The sequence below is a fragment of the Tupaia chinensis genome, unplaced genomic scaffold (genome assembly GCF_000334495.1).
Source record: "Tupaia chinensis unplaced genomic scaffold, TupChi_1.0 Scaffold000217_1, whole genome shotgun sequence".
In the NCBI taxonomy this organism is placed as follows: Eukaryota; Metazoa; Chordata; class Mammalia; order Scandentia; family Tupaiidae; genus Tupaia; species Tupaia belangeri.
This window is the reverse complement of record NW_006159692.1, coordinates 5,662,946-5,677,834: the sequence shown is the minus strand read 5'-3', so window position 1 is coordinate 5,677,834 and position 14,889 is coordinate 5,662,946.

Sequence of the window (14,889 nt, the reverse complement as noted above, 5' to 3'; positions counted from 1 at the left end):
AAATTTTGCCAGGATGGATACAGAGGATGCAGGACTGCAGCATGAACATACCCATTGGGGGTGCACTCTCTCTGGGGAACACATGGCATCAATAATAATAAAACATTGTCCCATGCATTTTCCAGTCATTCCCCTTATACAGATTCTCTGGAGCCCTCTCCTCCAAAATATTCTGATGCCCTCCCCCAACATAACGTGTGAGTTACTTCCCCCAATTCTGCTTCCAGGAGTCCCCCAAACAGGACTCTGCTGGATGGGCACTGGCAAAAGGAAGAAATTAAGTAGAAAAAACTAGAACAGTTTTTAAAGGTGAGGTGTTGGGTTTTTTTTCTTTTTTAAGAATTATTTATTTAATTGTATTTGTTTATTATTATTTTTAATTTGGTATAGGGTACATGTGCCCACCAGAGAGAGACAGAAAGAGAGAGGGAAAGTGAGAAAGCAAGCTGCCAGCTCTGAGACTCGAACTGCAGTTGACCCTGTGGGAGTCTAGCTAGCACCTTAACCGTCACACCTTCTGCCGACCCCAAAGCTAGGCCTTTTTTTTTTTTTTAATTTGCAGGGCTGCTGGAAGGCTGGGAACGCACTGACAGACACATTTTTTCCTGGTTAGACTTACATTTTTGGTAACAAAACGTAAGTTTCCTTTGAGCTTCTGAATATCTACTCGCACCTGTGCGACAGTCATCTCAATTAGTGACAACCCGAGTGGTATTTGGTATTTACTAAGACTCTATTCAGGAGACTGAATGAGTCTGGCAGTGTTTGAGGGGAATAAAATTCAACTACACTCCGTGTTCCGACCCTTAGCCAGAGAAAAGAAGGCAGTTCACGCTGGTGTGAGGTTGGCTCTCTCGTGGTAGGTGCTACCCTCGCCAGGCTTACACCCCTCAGTGAGAACACTGACCTTGCTGATAAGAGGTCAGAGGACGGAGGCAGAAGGCCGACGGGGACGATGAGAGCAAAGTGGGTGTGCACACACCCCCTCCCCATGGTTGTAGAGGTGGTGACGCTGACGATAGAGGGGCACAGCGGCAAATCCGTGGCGGCGTGCCGTTGTTTCAAGCTGAATTGCATCATTGTTTCTGTCCTGGCTGAGCATGAGGAATCTGTTCCAGGCTCCAGTGTTTCATGGTCCAAAGCCACGTTACTCGACTGCTGTTCTAACTTCCCTCTTGGGATGGCCGTTTTGGAGAGCTAATCCAGTTACTCCACAGACATGCCAGTGGGTCCATTTCCAGGAATAAAGTACATTTCAAGAGGGACAGAGGACAGTCTATTTAGAACACCCACGCAGGGTGCTGTTTCAGCATTTCCCTCCATTTGCTGTTCTTCCTCGGGCCCTCCGGCCTTTCCTACCCTGCGACAGAGGCAGACCTTTGGTGAACCTCAGTCAGCAAGCTGCTTGTCATCCCAGTCCTTGCACGTTGGTGGCCACTGGACTCTGTCTTGTGGTCTCTAGAACAGTCTCTCTGGACACTCTGTGGGAAGGAAATTTCCCCCTCAACCTCCTCACCTGTGTTAGCCATATCTTCTCTGGGGCCCATCCTTGGGGTCCCAGTTTCCAGGAGCACGAGTTGTGTGGTCACTGTGGCCACTTGGGTGGGGAGGCTGGTTCTGTTGGCCGCAGCAGCCTGATTCGTCTTGTTAACTGTTGGGACAAGTCCCCCTGCCCCAGGAAGGTAAGTCCCCCTTGGCTTCCACTCTCCGTTGTCAGCATTTCTGAACAGGTACCTCCTGTTGTTAAGAAGTGTGGCGTGAAGCCAGGCCGCAGCTTCCAGGTAGAGTTTATCTAACATGCCGGGATGAACGATGCTGGCATCCGTCAGGATGGATAATGGGTTGCTTCTGGGAAGCGCCCTGAAATATGGTCAGAAACATCTGAGCTCATCAACTGTGCCCGGGCTCCCATTCGATTTGTTGTCACCGGTGATGTCTCTTGACCTTGCCCCACACACTGTGGTAGTTCCCACTTGGGGGCTTCTAAACACAAAGCCACTAACTATAGTGTGGTGATAATTGCTGTTATTATGATTCACCAGCTACGCTTCCTCAGAGGGGTAGCCGAGAATCGCAGAAATCTCAAACACCAGCCTCAGGTTGGCCGTCTACACTGGCAGTAAAAGGGAGATTGGAAAGGCGTGGGTTGGGTGAAGCTTGGTATCCCGGAGAGGAGGAGACCGGAGTCAGAATGGCAGTACACCGGGTTGTCAGGGACCAGTTCTGCGTGACTGATTTCACTTTATTGGGGAGATTCCCCCAGAGTCCTGGACCGGCCTCTTCCCCGTGCCCCCAGCCCACAGATGAGGCTGGCAGTGTACTCTGGGGGGATCCACTCACCACGCGGCCTTTCCTCTTTGTCCTGGAAGAGCCTTTTAGCAGATCGGGCATGTTCTAACTGCTCTGTGCTTTGCCTCCTCATCACGTAAATATGATACATGTGAACATCTGGCTCATGTCACGGATGGCTGCAGGGCGTGCTGGCCTCAGTGCAGGAAGGTGAGATGGAGAATCCCTCATTGGGACCCACAACAGTGACATCTCCTAGAGATGGCTGGGGTGAGGCAGGGCGGGACCTTGGTCTCTTTTAATCTCCATTATGGGGAAAACTTCTCTCTAAAAAAGTTATCCTGCAGTTTAGCCGAGGGCGTAGCAGATATATTGCTAGACTCTCACATGGTCCACCACAGTCTGAGTCCCAGACCTGGTGGCTTGAAACTCACACTGGGTGCATGTGTGTGTGTGTGTGCGTGCCCAAGATCCTGGGAGGAGAATGGAGAGAAGGGATTGTGGCATGGCCATCCCCCCTGGGGGTTGATTTCTCACTCTCCCTCTGTCTCTCTCTGGTGTTTGGATGCACCCTATGGCAAATTAAAGAAAAGTTATCCAAGTATCATATGAAAATTATTTTTTAAAAGTCGAATACAGGGATTTCCGTGAAAACAGTTGTCCCCTGCCCTCCTCTTCTCCAGTCTCTCATTGGGACCCACAACAGTGACATCTCCTAGAGATGGCTGGGGTGAGGCAGGGCGGGACCTTGGTCTCTTTTAATCTCCATTATGGGGAAAACTTCTCTCTAAAAAAGTTATCCTGCAGTTTAGCCGAGGGCGTAGCAGATATATTGCTAGACTCTCACATGGTCCACCACAGTCTGAGTCCCAGACCTGGTGGCTTGAAACTCACACTGGGTGCATGTGTGTGTGTGTGTGCGTGCCCAAGATCCTGGGAGGAGAATGGAGAGAAGGGATTGTGGCATGGCCATCCCCCCTGGGGGTTGATTTCTCACTCTCCCTCTGTCTCTCTCTGGTGTTTGGATGCACCCTATGGCAAATTAAAGAAAAGTTATCCAAGTATCATATGAAAATTATTTTTTAAAAGTCGAATACAGGGATTTCCGTGAAAACAGTTGTCCCCTGCCCTACTCTTCTCCAGTCTCGTTCCCCAGAAGTGGCCACTCTGGGCTGGTGTAGCTGTTTCCAACAGCATGTACTTCCATATCCAGATGGAGCAGTGTGCATGCCTATGCACGCGTTCTTGCTTCGCCTGTTGTAGGTTTGCATCTGATTTATTTTGAAGGTAGAGGAGGTTTACTACCGTCCATATAACCTCCTAACTTCCCCTACTCCTCCAATTTCTCCTCTCTTCCCACGTGGCTAGAACATGATCTAGCATAATTTTGCAGATAGCAGGAATCTGGATCCAGCCTGCTTAGGTTTGAATTCCAGCTGCGTGACCTTGGGCAGGATGCTTAAGCTCTCTGTGCTTCACTTTCCTCAGTTGTAAGGTAGAATATCAATAGTACAGTCTGATGGGACTGAATGAGTCGAATCATGGCAGTAGTTACTGGTACTGGCACAGAGCGAGTGTTCCCTAAGGGTTAGTTTTGAATTCAAAAGTTTTGGTTAAATCAAGATTCAATGTTTATATTACTGTAACTAAATATTGGTCCTGTAACCAGCCAAACTATAGCTGCTGCTTCTTGTGGTCAATGAAATGAGAGGCAGAATCCTCTCATTTTGTAACCAGTTACAGGGAGACAGCAAGCGCCATCACACTGTCCGGGAAAGCTCAGCATGCTCTCAGTATTTGTCAAGCCAAGACACAAGCAGGTGCAAATCATTCCTCACTGCAGACGATCAGACTCCATCATTTCTCCCGAGTAATTATCTTGATTCCTTCAAATACCCATTCCTGGTTTCTCATCTGACCATTCCTCAGACGGAGCTCCCTATGACTCAGCATGTGATCAGCTTGTTCTCATTAGAGGCTGTCCTTCATTTCAAAATGGCGGCCATCCTACTAAACCTTAAGCTGGGCTGCTTCAGTCCCTCTCTGTAATTGCTCACTTTCGACTTTTATTTTCTTGAAGTCAGTAATTGTGTGTATTTTTTTTTCTAATTGCTCAATGTTCTGGGTACTTATTACTAATTCTCGAATCCTCCCAGAACTGCTCAGTTTCAACACATCTCAAATAGTCTACCAGTCCCAGTTTCTGCTTCCCAGGGAGCACCGTCGAGTCCTCTGGCCCTCTCGCTGTCTGCCAGCTACACAGCAATCGTGGAAGGCCCTTCACCGTCATGCTCCCAATTCTCAGTTGTGTGGAATCCCATCGTCTCAATGCTGCCCTCCTCTTTCTGGGTTTCTTCCCTCATTCAGGTGAAGTACATCCTGCAGCGCAAAGAAAGGTTCATGGAAGGTAACATTTTCCATTTTATGCATGTGTGTATGTATGAATGTATGCATTATTTGCCAGAGGACACATGCGCTCACCAGAATGACAGAGACAGAGAGAAAAGGAGAGGGAGAACCCCCACCCCACCCCCATGAAGTGTGGTCACACTGCAAACCCTTCTTCTCCATTTTCCCATTCTGTTGGGATTTGGGGCACACATGCACATGTGCCCAGCCTATTTTTCAAGCCACTGGAACTGCGATATGAACTACATGGTTCGCCAAGTGGGATCTGACTCTCTCAACTGCTAGGCCATGGGGTTGGCACCATGGAGGGTAACATTTATGAGCCCTGGCGAGCCAAAAAATAGAAAGGATCAGGGAAGGGTCAGGGAAGACAAGTGGGGCTCTTCCACCGACATGCACGCTTCTAGATAGCCAGCTGGGTCCAAGCAGGCACTTCATGCTTGTCTGTGCTATGCCTGTGTCCTTGGGCTTCGACTCTCTTTCAGCCCATATCTTCGGTTCTTTTTCCAGAAAATGGAGATAATACTAGTCTTGACGAAAGAATGAAATGACTAAATGCATGTCAAATATTTAGCACATATCCTAAACCTAGTAAATGCTCAGTAAATGATAGCCATTATTATTACTTTAAACCACACGATTTTGGCCTGTTGAACAAAGGAACACAAGTCATCTAGGACAGGAAAGGTGTCCGCGTCAGAGGAACTATTGGGATAGATGGAACACTGCCTTTTAGGAGATGCAAAAAGGAGTGAGTTCATTAAGATTTGTGGTGAAAATAAGTGCATTTCTGTTTTGTGATAGTGGAGGAAAAGGATCTTTGTATTTGGTCTTTTGAAACACTACCTGTGCTTGTTCAACTCTGTTTAGAGTACTAGTCCTTTTTTACTAAGCCTTGGTGAGTTCTGTACTAAAAATACTCCATTTCCACTTGGTGCAGAGAAATGTCATCTCCACTAAGCAGAGACATGCCAAATGCTGCTTGCGGCTCCTCCACCCGGCAAACCCAAGTCAATAGGAAGCTGTGACCTTCCACAGCTTGTTCATGCTGTGCATCTCAGCAGATTATTCTGCAAATTTGTCTAAATCTTTATCATTCTCCTAGAGCCGTCTTCGAATTCTGAACACACAGAAGTCATCTACTATAAAGAAGGTGGTGGTGGTCAAGATCTGTAAATGCGCCGGCTGGGTTTCCTTCTCATGATGACAGAGTGACAGAATTTTTAGAGCTGGAAGGGGCCTTTAGGATAACCTGACCCGATTTCAATTTTTCATACAAAATTGAGACTAAAAAAACCTTGACTCAAAATTCATGTGTTGAGATTTGACTATAATGAACTAAAGGGTAAAAACTTGGTCCAGTTATTGTGTTGAAAGATGGATCTTTGGGAAGAGATTAGTGATTGGGTGGTTATAGCTGGGTCCCATACTTGGGTCTGGTAGGTTTAAAAGGAAAAGAAATGAGCCAGGCAGAGCCCACATGGATATAGACCAGAGCAAGGAGAAATTTCTGGGCAGATACTCAGTCCAAAAGCCTTTGTCATGTCGCAGCCTTGCTAGAATTTGGCCCCTGGATCTTGGCCCTCTAAACCTTGAGCTGAATAAACCTCTTATTTCTTTACAAATCACCTAGTCTCAGGTATTTCTGTTAGCAACCAAATAATAGACTAAAACAAAAGTTGGCCCAATAGTACTTAAAACTAGCATGTTCCAGAGCTTGTGGCCAACGTTTTCTAATCAGAGGGTTGGTACTCTTGCCATTCCACTCGTCAGTCCCCTGTGGTTATTTATATCAGGAGTTCCCAAATCCTGGCTGGTAGGCTGGTAATGAACTATCAATATCAGGATCACTCATGACATGTTTAAAATAAGAATGCCCTGGGTCCCCTTCTTTGAAGATACAGGTTCCATGGGTCTGCAGTAGGATCCCAGGAATCTGTATGTTTAGTTAGCTTTCCAGATGATTCTGGGGCTATCTAGATTTTGGAACCATTCTTAACAGGAGTCAGTATTGTCCATTGGACTCTTCACTGCTGAGATTAGTCTATGGTATTGTCCAGCTAGTGACTAGATACCTGCAGAAAAGCTAAGTCAGGAAAAGTCCTGGGCCACTAAAGAACCTGTAAGATTTGAATCTGCAAAGTCAACTCGGGGTGATTAGAGCAAGAGGAGCAGGCAGTGCACGCCCTTGCCGGACGGAGATCGAGCTGAGATGGAGCACGGTCAAGAGAGCAGAAAGCGACCTAGGAACGTGTAGCCTCTCCTCTCCCAGGGGTGGGTGACCACTGCATCCAAACCGGCAGCTTGATGTCCCTTGGGAAAACCTCTTCTCGAAATCAAAGATATCAATTTAAACACTTTAAGACAAAATATTTGAGAGAACACAATTTTTAAATGTATATAGGAAATGTAACGGTGAGTCATGAATAATAGACAAAGACGGGAGGTCATATTTTGTCAGATTTTGCAAAATACGAGCTGGAAGGGATCTTTGAAACCTTTTAATGAAGGGATTCCAGACACATGTGAGGGTGTGGCCCTCCCCTAGGAACTCTGGCTCTCTGAGTAGAGGTCCGCAGTAGACACCACACCTCCAGCTAATGACATTGGCTTGCCCATCCAGCATCCTTTTGTCCTTTATAATAGCGCTCTGATGTTACTTTAGGAAATCACTCTTACCCCACTTCCAGGCCACGTGGCTCTCATCCAGGAGTGCTTCCAGGAGTGGGCATCTGACCCAAACTGGCCAATCAGAGCATTCTCTCCTTCTCCACAATCACTACTTCAGGGATGTACTTACGGCCAACAAGGAGCACGAGCCCTGCACTCTCACTGACTCTCGGGAAGGAAGGAATTCTTTCTGCCGGATATGACAGGACTGATACGGGGGCTGCTGGTCAGTATCTCTCCACCATGAAAGGAGAAATGGACTTGGGGAAAGGCCCATCGAGAGGAAAATAGAGCTGAGAGTCAGAGAATGGCAGATTCACTATTTATCATCTGAGTATCTGGTCCAGGTGATTCTGAAGCTAGAGGTACGTTTATGTTTTAACTAGCTTAGTTAGATGTCAGTAACTCACGACCTAGAGATTCCCAGCCACCATAATGCGTCAGGAATCAGAATACGAGGTGGAGAGATGGCCGTGCGCTTTCAGAAAAATCCTTATAATGGTGATGCCCCTACTGAGCCTGGACAGGAAACCGGAAGTGGGAGTATGACTTTCCTCACTGGAGCACTTCTCTTTTTGTTTTTGTAATTCCTTTTTTTTTTTTTTTTTAACTGTCATAAAGTACATGGACTCACGAGAGAGAGAGAGAGGGCAAGAGCGAGAAAGCGAGCAAGCGAGTGCATTCCTCATTTGGGCATGGCCACATCACAACCTTTCCCCTCCATCCCTCCATGCCCTCAGGGTCCTGGACATGAACATACATGTCCCAGCATGTTTCTCAAGCTGATGGGCCTTCATTCGAAGTACAGTAGGCCATGTGGGACGCTACTCCCCATGTATAGTGCTTAACCTTTGCACTGACCCCTCACAGGAGCACTTCCGGTCGAAAATACCTTAAGCTATTAATAGTTGAGCACACTTGGCCAAAGTCACATGGCTAGATTACAGTAAACCTCTTCTGCAGTTGATGCTGTCTTTTAGAAACAAAACTATTTAATTTTTTTTGAGAGATTTTTTGCCAGATAGACAGAGAAAGTGAGAAACCATCCTCTAAGGGGATGGCCATTCCCCAATCCCTTTTTCTCTACTCTCCTCTTTGGATTTTGGGCATGCATATACACTTGCTCAGCTTGAGCTTCAAGCTGCCAGGTCTGAGACTTGAACTGTAGTTGGCCATGTGGGAGTCCAGTGCCTTAAGCACTATGCCACCTGCCAGACCTACTATTTACTTTTTTAAAGTAAGGGAACACATTTCTTTCTTTTTTTTATTTTAAGAAATATTTAATTTTATTATAATTATTTTTTAATCTGACTGGAGACAGACACAGGGGGAGAGAGAGAGAGAGGCAAAGTGAGAAAGCAAGCCACCAGGTCTAGGACTCGAACCATGGCCCACCATGTGGGAGTCCAGAGCCTCAACCACCACGCCACCTGTTGACCCCAACACATTTCTTTTTAACATTACATTGCTGACAGAGATAACAGTAGGATAGCTTAATTTCATCATTCAGGGATATTTAATTTCGAATTTGAAAAGAATGCAAATAAGTTAGGAACTTATTATATATTAATCACACACAAATTCTTAACCATTTTACCTATCTTGTAACTTTCCATTTACTTATTTATCAAAGACTGTAAGTGTTGAAGTCAGAGTCCAATAGTTTTTGCTGCATGTATTCTTTTAAACAGAAAGATTACTCTCTGAATTTTAGGTACATGAAATACAAATCTTAAATACACAATATTTAAAATATGCCTGTACCTTTTTACATCAGTGAAACTACCAACCACATCAAGATATGGAACATTTACTTTTCATATGAATGCTATGCTCCTTATGACGTAGCTTCTAAGTGTTATATGCCGTATTGTCTGTTTTACACGTGCAAAACACCTTGTTATATGTGTGGATACTAGTAAAGTTACACTCTATTTCTATGACTTACAGTTTCATTATCTTTAAATGCTTTTATTTTTTATACAAATCAGAGCATCCTAGGTTATAGACTGGCTTCTGAACCAATATCAATCTTTTTAATAGGGATGCTCAACCAGTACGCGAGCGTAACTCATCCGTACCTTTCAATCTACTTTGTGTATCCTTCATGTTTTTATTTTGGTGCACTGTTTTCACCACTTCCTCTAATCCAGAAGAATGGATGTACATATTCTATTTTTGTTAAGACCTCAACGTCAAATTTATTTATATGAACTATTAAATGGCATAGCAAGTATGCGTTTTCTCTGTGTAACATGTACATAAATCAAGATTTTGTCCATCCTCCATCCAACTGTTTTATACTATTGGTATTAATATTATGGACAATCTTGCTTCTTTCCCCTCTATAATTAGGAATAAGGTAAATAAAACTGTACCAGCTGCGTTCTCCAGTTTCGTCAGATTAACATTTGGAATGCCTTCCCTAGTCCTGACCACAATGACAAAGCACTTTGATTGTACTTAATGTTTAGCTTAGGAAAATACCCATCTTTACCTACAACACTACATACTGAGAATGAGACAGTACCTATTTGTACAACATATTAAATTGACATGCCTTTTTAGTTTAAAACTATATAAACAAAAATGTTAGGCCCAACTTATAAAGTTACTTTTAAATTAATTTTTATCACCTTATAGCAATTTAAACTTAATACTCCTTAACTAGTTTTAAAGGTTGAATGTTTCTTCATACAGTTGCCCCCCTGCTCCATTTATTTTGATTCATGTTCTCTGCTGGCTGCGTTAAGTCATGCAGCAGGGTGTTCAGGGAAGGTTCTAGGTCAATATACTTTCTTTAACCCTGCATATTTGAAAATATCTTCCAGTTACCTGCACAGACAAATAATAACTTGGCAAGGTATACAATTCCTAGTCCTGAATTATTTTCCCTTAAGACTCTGTAGATACTGTTCCATTGTCTTCTAGCATTTGGAGTTGCAAGAGAAAAAGCTGACCTCAGTCTGACTTTTACCCTTTACAGGTAACCTGTTTCTTCCTGTCTGGATACTCGTACAATTTTAATTTTTTTCTTGAAATTTAAAAATGCTACCAGGATATGTCTACTTCTTGCTTTCTTTCTGTCAACATTTAAAAGTGCTCGATGAGGTTTTTCTTTTTGTAGATCTAGTTGGTTCTTCAACTCTGGGAAATGTTCAAACAGTCCCTTAGTAATTGTTTCAGCTCCTTGTTTTGTCTTCCATTCCAGATAGTCTACTTATGTGTAGATTGTGTCTCTTGGTTCCTTGTCTTCTTTCATCATGGTTTAGTTTCCCCCTTTCTCTGCATTCTGTGAAAATTTCTCTTGTTTTGCACTTACCTGAGTAATTCGATTCTGTGGCCAGTCGTCCCTGCACATTCTGTTCACTCTCTCAATCCCCTGATTCGGTCCAAGCGCTCTGACATTACCTTCATCACTGAGCACAGGTGTTCAAGCTCCTGTACCATACGATGGTCGCCTCTTTCTGTATCTCGGGTTTCCACCACCGTATCTGTTTAAAGGGGAGGCATTTGAGTTCTGTTCCTTTCTTCAGAATTGCAGTGTAACCGCCTTTTCAGGAGCTCCTCTTACGAACGCCGACCAAAAACCGGTATCTAATTTTTAGTGACACAAAAGCCAGACAGAAATGTGAAGAGCTATTTTTCACACAGTGTTCATGGCTACCAACAGTGACTACATGTCAACAAAAGCAAGTTCTATTAAAATGCTGTCATTACACAGACCAGAGGCCCTCAAAGCTCCCTAAGAAGAATGAATGCGGGACCAGTAGTTGGCATAATGGCTATGTCGCTGGACTCTCATTTAGTTGACCGTGGTTTGAGTCCTAGACCCGGTAGCTTAAACTCACGCTGGGCGCATGTGCATGCGTGCCCAAGATCCAGAGAGGAGAAAGGAGGAGAAGGGATTGTGGTGTGGCCATCCCCCCTGGGAGGGGAGGGGGCGGGGATTTCTGGCTTTCTGTCTCTCTCTCTCTGTCTGTCTGGCAAGTGCACGCGCCCTATAGCAAAAACCTCTCCAAAAAAAAAAAAAAAAACAGAAAGAAAAAGAATGAATGCATACGACAGGCCACAGCTGCACCATCTTCCACATGGTGGCATGGGAGAGCTGCGGGAGGGTCTGCCCCCTTCCCTCTGCCCCCTCCCTGTCCCTCTCTCCGTGGGACACTGCCTTGCCTGGGTTTTTGTTCCACTACGTGTAAATACCTACAAGTAGCTTTATGCCAGGGACATTTCGGGTTCCTGAATATCTGTTTATCGGGCAGTTTTCAGAGTTCTGATTTTTTTAAGAAAAATTTTGCCAAATGGTATGTGAGTTCATCAAAGAGAGAGCAACAAAGTGAGGAAGCACCCCCACGGATTGTGGTCACTCACAGTCCCTTTTCCTCCATTTCTCCTGTCAGGAATTTGGGCACACATGCACACGTGTAAGCTGTCACGTCCAGGATTTGGACAGTCATGTAGGAGCCAGCCCACCGTCACCACGTGAGTTCCGATTTTTAATGTACCTTTTGTTTTTAGGCACTTTTAGCACAGTGCCACTGATGGGTAGAATACAAACAAATCCTTCTTTGCTTTTTAACTGGCTATATTTCTGTGGGGAAGTTAATTTAGCTTTTCTAAAATTGCTTTGCCATCTGTAAAATAATATTATGATTATACAGTTATAGGGGATGGATGATAACACAGATAAAACACAGTACAGTGGTTGGCTCATTATAAATACTTAATAAATGTTGATTTTTTTTTTTAAGTGCCAAAGGGCATGCACACTCACCAGAGAGAGCCAGAGGGACTGTAGGAGAAAGCAACCCCAACAGGGTGTGGTCAGGTCTCACCCCTGCTCCTCCGTTTTTCCCGTCTGTTGAAATTCTGGGCATGCACACACACGTGTCCAGTGTATTCTTTTTGTGAGAGGTTTTTGCTATAGGGTGCATGTGCTCGCCGTAAAGACAGAGAGAGACAGAGAGACAGAAAGCGAGAAATCACCCCCTAGGGGAGATGGCCACGCCGCAATCCCTTCTCCATTCTCCTCTCGGGATCTTGGGCATGCACGCACAGGCATCTGGTGTGAGTTTAAGCCACCAGGTCTGGGACTTGAACCGCGGTCGACTACATGGGAGTCCAGCTACATAGTCATTACGCTAACTGCTGGTCTCCCCAGTGTATTCTTCATGCTTCCAGGGCCAGAACTCAAACTGCTGTTGGCTAATGGGCCGGCTGAAATGTCACCTATTATTATACTTGAATTATTAATAAAGTATTAAAGAATATGGCCTATATTAAAGGACCTCTGTTTTTAATCATTAAATATGTGTGGGCCGATAGGGTCAAAGGAATGAAGGACAAAGGGGAGTTGTCCTGGGCTGGCAGTGTTAAGAGGGCTGATTTCAGGGATACTGTTTTGTTAGCAATGATCACTAAGTGCTTCAGCTGGGAAGATGCTCCCCCTGGGGCATCTCGGAGCAGTGCTGACCATAGATAGAAATCCCTCTCTTGGGGTACAAATTTCAAAGGGCTCAGACTTTCTGAAGTGTTAGTATCAAGTTTCTTGCCCTTTCTGCTCTCCCTGGATTAATTAAATCAGTCCCATCCTTCAGTCCCATGACAGACCTCCCCTGTTAAATATTTATTACCAACTACCACAATAAATGTAACACTTAACCCCATGTCCAGGCCAGTTGGCCTTCTCTGGCAGCTGCCCACCCACATGCCTTTCAGCATGGGGGTGAATTTTTTTCTATGAAAAATCTTTGACTTTCCTGTTCAACTGCCTTTCAGGACTCCTCCCACCTTTTCTCACCCCTTCTGGCTCTTTTTTCCTCTCTCTCCGTTGTCTTCCTTGCTCTCTCCTCCAGACAGCTTTCTCCTTTCTGCTCTTTTCTAGCTTCCAGGTCATTCTTTTCTCACCTTTCTGACCAGCTTCCTCTGCTCTTCTGTTGCAAGGGCCACAATGGCTGATCCAAAATGGCGTCTTCACCTCCTCAGTCACCATCACTGTGGCATGTGCTGTTGGTACCCAACCCAGACGCCCCTTACTAGGCTGACACTCTTACCCTGCAGCCTCTGTGGGTGTTGGTAAAGAACAGTACGTGCCGACCCTTCTCGGGAGGACTGTCCTGAGCCGACTGGAACTTAGGCCCTACACTGCTGCCCGTGACTGTCAGATGAGGGGGTACGGAAGTCCATCCTGCTTGACTCTGGTCAGGATATGCTTTGAGGTGTGATTCCCACCCACATGCCTTTCAGCATGGGGGTGAATTTTTTTCTATGAAAAATCTTGACTTTCCTGTTCAAACTGCCTTTCAGGACTCCTCCCACCTTTTCTCACCCCTTCTGGCTCTTTTTTCCTCTCTCTCCGTTGTCTTCCTTGCTCTCTCCTCCAGACAGCTTTCTCCTTTCTGCTCTTTTCTAGCTTCCAGGTCATTCTTTTCTCACCTTTCTGACCAGCTTCCTCTGCTCTTCTGTTGCAAGGGCCACAATGGCTGATCCAAAATGGCGTCTTCACCTCCTCAGTCACCATCACTGTGGCATGTGCTGTTGGTACCCAACCCAGACGCCCCTTACTAGGCTGACACTCTTACCCTGCAGCCTCTGTGGGTGTTGGTAAAGAACAGTACGTGCCGACCCTTCTCGGGAGGACTGTCCTGAGCCGACTGGAACTTAGGCCCTACACTGCTGCCCGTGACTGTCAGATGAGGGGGTACGGAAGTCCATCCTGCTTGACTCTGGTCAGGATATGCTTTGAGGTGTGATTCATGCTCCAGAGTTTCCCTGGAAGCCCAGGTAGAGGCCCGACTTTGGTCTGCATAGCATTTTCCCCTGTCTGACACTGCTCCTTGTACTTGCTGAGGGGTACATCCTGAGAGGTCCCTCGGTAAATCCCTCTGCTTCCAGAGAGCCTGGTTTAAGACTATCAACTTACAAATCTGATGGCTGTGGCTCACAGACCCAGTCTCCACCATCCTAACTCCAAACTCAGCTTGGGATGAACACCTGGACTTGGCATTCTCTCCAGGTCTGATGGCTGGAGATGGAGGGGGAGGGACAGAGCTAACTATTAGGTCATCAGGAAAGTCATGACTAATTTTTCTGTGCAAAATGTGTCCTGCCTCTCCAGACGACCCAGTGGTATAGGAGGGGTGAGGAGTGCAGGAAGGGGGCAACTTTCAGGAAAGGCCAGCGAGTCCCTGCCAAAGCAGGTCCATCCACAGCTTCTCTTCCTCAGCCTTGAATTTACTTTCTCCATCTGCCTCCCAGCTGCTCATCTCTCTCTCCATCCACAGTTTCAGGTTCAGAGAGGGAGTCTGGGGAGGTAGGTCCATGTGGTGGCCTGGGTGCTAACCTAACTCAGCCGGCTAGCTTTGCACTGAGGGCTCAGACTCTGAGGTGAGTTAGTGTGTTTGCTAACTTCAACAGTCAGTGCATCTCTGAGAACAAACCAGGAAGAATCTAGGTGTTCAACACTGCATCTCTGAACTCAGTTCGGTGGCTGGCACAGAGCAGAGACACTAAGGTCTA